Source organism: Cyanistes caeruleus, unplaced genomic scaffold, assembly GCF_971803275.1.
Source record: "Cyanistes caeruleus unplaced genomic scaffold, bCyaCae1.hap1.1 HAP1_SCAFFOLD_76, whole genome shotgun sequence".
NCBI classification, from domain to species: Eukaryota; Metazoa; Chordata; class Aves; order Passeriformes; family Paridae; genus Cyanistes; species Cyanistes caeruleus.
In genome coordinates this window covers 2,840,756-2,844,548 of record NW_028255888.1, presented here as the reverse complement: position 1 = coordinate 2,844,548, position 3,793 = coordinate 2,840,756, and the positions used below count along the sequence as shown (strand labels likewise).

Below are 3,793 nucleotides of genomic sequence, written 5' to 3'. Positions count from 1 at the left end.
GGGCTGCCGTCCGCCTGCAGGTTTCGGTGGGGCCGGCCGGGGGCGAGCGGGAAGGAAGCCGCCGTCGGAGCGAAAGCCTCCGAGAGAGCGCCGGCGAGAAAGCTTCCTCGGAAAGGGAGGAGACCGAGCCTCAAGCCGCCGGCGGCCCCGTCGGCCCGCTCCTCAGCCCCCGCAGGCGTTGTCGCGGTGCCGAGCGGCCGGCCGCTTGAGGAGCCGCCTGGGCCGTGGGCGGGGAGGGGCCGACGGCGGCGGCCCGAACCCAAGCCGCAGGGGGGCGGGGAAAGCCCAGAAGGCGGTGCCAAGGCAGGGTGACGTCAGAGGGCGGGGCCGCCCGGCGAGCCCCCGGAGGCGGGCCCGGGGCCAAAGACCTGCGCGGAGCGCCGAAGAGCCGGCCTGTGCAAGCGGCCGCCCGCTCGCCGCCTCTGCCGGGGATTCGAGTCGAGTCACGCCGGGGGCCGGCGGCTTCCAGCCGCGTCCCACCGCCCGCTTCCGCCTGCTTCCTTTTCCCCGCTGTCCGCCCCGAGGTGCCGCTTGCTGGCTGGTGCCGTGTCTGCTCCCCGCGGGGTGGGGACGCCCCGTTGCCGGCCTGTGCAAGCGGCCGCCCGCTCGCCGCCTCTGCCGGCGACTCGAGTCGAGTCACTATGACTCTTAACAGAGGTAAGTTTGCATTCCTAACTGGGCCTAGCCGCTGAAATCAGACCTCCTCGTGGTCCCGCTGGATACCCGCAAGGGTAACTAGCTGATTTCTGCCCCAGTGTGAGTGAGGTTGTGTTTTTCACTGCCTCCCTGCCTTTGGACTCGCCACCCAAAGTGCAGTTTCACGATTTTGCGTCGAAAAGTTATCGGCAGAAGCTCCTTAAAAGCTCCCTGCCTGAAACCGAGCCCGCGGTCAAGTTGGGCAAAGCTGACAGCGCTTGAGGGGGTGCTGTTAGTCAATATTCCCTCAATTGGACTTAGTTTTACTTTGAAACGGCACCACGGTAAAGGCTTTAAAGCTACTCCGTGTGTCCACGGCAACTCAAACTAATTTTAAAGACTGGCATATAAAATCGCCACAAAACCCAAATTTTAAACCCTCAGAATTGGAAAGGGAGGTTTGGAAAAGTTTAAAACTGGAGTTCTACAACTCGATGCATTGTGCCGAAGAATGTAATGCCCATTGTGTGGGGCGGGAGGGGCTGGGGGAATACCCTGATGTGTACTGTGATGATACAATGACTTGCTTATCTCTAGATGATAACGGGATTGATAAGAGCCAGGAAAAGACTGCCACACCCCCACCCACCCAGGAAGAAGCAGCCGTTTTATCAGAGCCAGAGGAAACCACTATTCAACCACCAAACAATGGGGAATCAGAAGACTGCCCTGTCATATCAGTTCCAGATGAGAATCCACCCTGCCCGTGCTGCGGTATTAAAACGAATAAAATGCCTGGATTAATTGAACATTTACTCAGAGCACATGGAATTAGAGAATGCAAATTTAAATGCACCAAATGTGATTTGGAAAATACAAATTTTCACAGCATTGCCTGCCACTATCCAAAATGCAAAGGTAAAATAAAAAAACCATCCCCAGGAAAATGGCCCTGCAATGTATGCCAGATGAGTTTTCAAACTAAAATTGGACTGGGACAACATAAAAGAATTGCACATCCAGCAGTCAGAAACCAGGAGAGGCTAGAAGCCATGAGACCAAAAGAAACATCAGCAAGAGGAGCCCACAAGAAATGCTGGAGTGAAGAGGAGGAAAATCTGCTAATCCAACTAATAAAACAATATGAGGGTAATAAAAACATTAATAAACTGATTGCTGAACACATCCCATCCAAAACTGCAAAACAAATCAGTGACAAGAGATGCTATCTGATGTTAAAACAACAAGCCTCAATTGGATTACAAACTAACAGAAAAACAGAAGAGCAGCCACAGGAAAAAATTCAAAAGCCATCAAAGCGTAAAGAAACCAAAATAAAGCAGTTGAAAAAACACTAGGAAGATATTATCCCATCAAAGATCAGTGATGGCACCTTCATTTTGTATCAGGAAGCCTTCCAAGAAATTCTCAAAAAGAAAAATAAGAATCCCACCCACACCATTAGTGAAATAACCAAAGACTGCATGAAGGTATTTAAAGAGATGCACAGCTGGGAAAAGAACACGGCCTCGTCCGTGGGGCTGTGCCTGGCTGTGCTGCTGGAGCTCCACAGGGACCTGATCTGCAAGGCATTCTCCATTTATTTCAAGACTGTTCTTTTATCATTTTTCTGTAGTGTATAAATAAAAGATGTGTTCTAATAAACAGACTGCAAGACTGTTCTTTTGCTGCCCAGGGTCTGCAGGGCATAGGGGAAGAGGGGGAAAAGGGTCTTTGTGCTCAGCAAGCTGCCCAGGTGTGCAGTGGTGCAGGGAAAATGGCCAGAAGCCCCTTGGCCTTTGGTGGTTGTGCTGAAGGCACAAGCCCTGTCCCAGCCTGGCAGCGCCGTCTGTGTCCTCCTGCCCGTGTGGTGCTGGCTGGATTGCTGAGGGCTCCCAGGTGCATCTTGCTCCAGCTCCATGAGCAGCCCCCAGGCTTGATTTGCCTTGTTCCTGACAGCCGGCTGCTCTGGTGCTTCCCTGGAGCTCCTAACTGGAGCAGGTTTATCTGAGGGGGTGAGAATGCCAGGATATGCCAGGACCAGAGCCCTGGGGTTTCCAAGGAAGAATCCATCAATCCCCTTTTCCAGGAGATCCCAACCCTCTGAATCACACTTGGGATAGAGAATAGCAGAATCGCTGGAGTGCTTAAGACCGGAATGCTGGGAAAAAACCTGATCTTTAATTAACCCCATTTCCTGATGGGAAATAATCCAGGAATTTGGTTCCTGGAATTGGAAAAAGAAGGAAATGTTTTTTTGGGAGGTGCCATAGGTGCTCCTGGACGGGGGATTTCCCTAATCCATCCTTCCCTGATTGAGGAATGGAAGTTTGTGGGATGAGCCAGGATTAACAGACCCCTCCCTCAGGTGTGTGATCCAGGATTTTTCTGCTTTTTCCCAGCCCAGGTGAGCCATGTGCAGCCTTCCAAATGGATTGGTTCAAACCAGGAAGGATTTTATTCCCCATGGGAATAAACCTGGGCTCCAAAACACTCCCAGAATGGCAAAATCCTGATTTTAGCAGCTTTTTCCAGCTCCACATTGGAGGAATTCATGGATCTGCTGGATGATGGGTTCTCATCCCAAATAATCTGCCTGTTTGTCGAGGAACACTCTGGTGATGGTGCTGATACAAGTTGTGCTGACTCAGTCTTCTGAGAGTTTTGGGGATTTTTTTGGGGGCGGGATTTCAGGTGTCTGAGACAGCGGGGAGTGAGGCAGGAGAGAATCCAGATCCAGAAAAATACCGGATAGTGCAGGGAATGGGGAAATCGCAGTAGAAACAAGCACAAAGGAACTGGGAAAAAAAGCATTTTTAAGAAGGGAAAGAAAGGATAACATTCCAACCAAATGCACTGGATGCATATGGATGCTGAAAGCAGGCAGGGAGCACAGAGCCTGTGTGAAACTGAGTCACACAGGCTTCTCTCTCTGGCCTGGGAAAGCATAAGAAGGAATCCCAACAGTCCTTGTTAAAGGACACCAATTGGCAGGTGTTGTTTAGTCGAGGGCTGGTGTTCCACTTAAGCAATGAAGGTGATGTGTACCTTTAATGAGCAATGGGAGTTTTACCTCTCAGACCTTCTCAACCATGTGTATAAAAGTAGATTAAGAATAATAAACTTTGCTCTCTTGGACAATGCAGCCAAGGGAGTC

General features: G+C 51.2%; 1 long non-coding RNA gene across 1 annotated transcript; it reads left to right on the top strand.

The window, feature by feature from the left end:
- The first annotated feature begins 288 nt into the window (after positions 1–288).
- LOC147646963 (uncharacterized) lies at positions 289–2,301 on the top strand. The gene is made up of 2 exons (XR_015281775.1): positions 289–657; positions 1,234–2,301. It is a non-coding gene; the product is annotated as an uncharacterized LOC147646963 (long non-coding RNA).
- Positions 2,302–3,793: the final 1,492 nt, after the last annotated feature.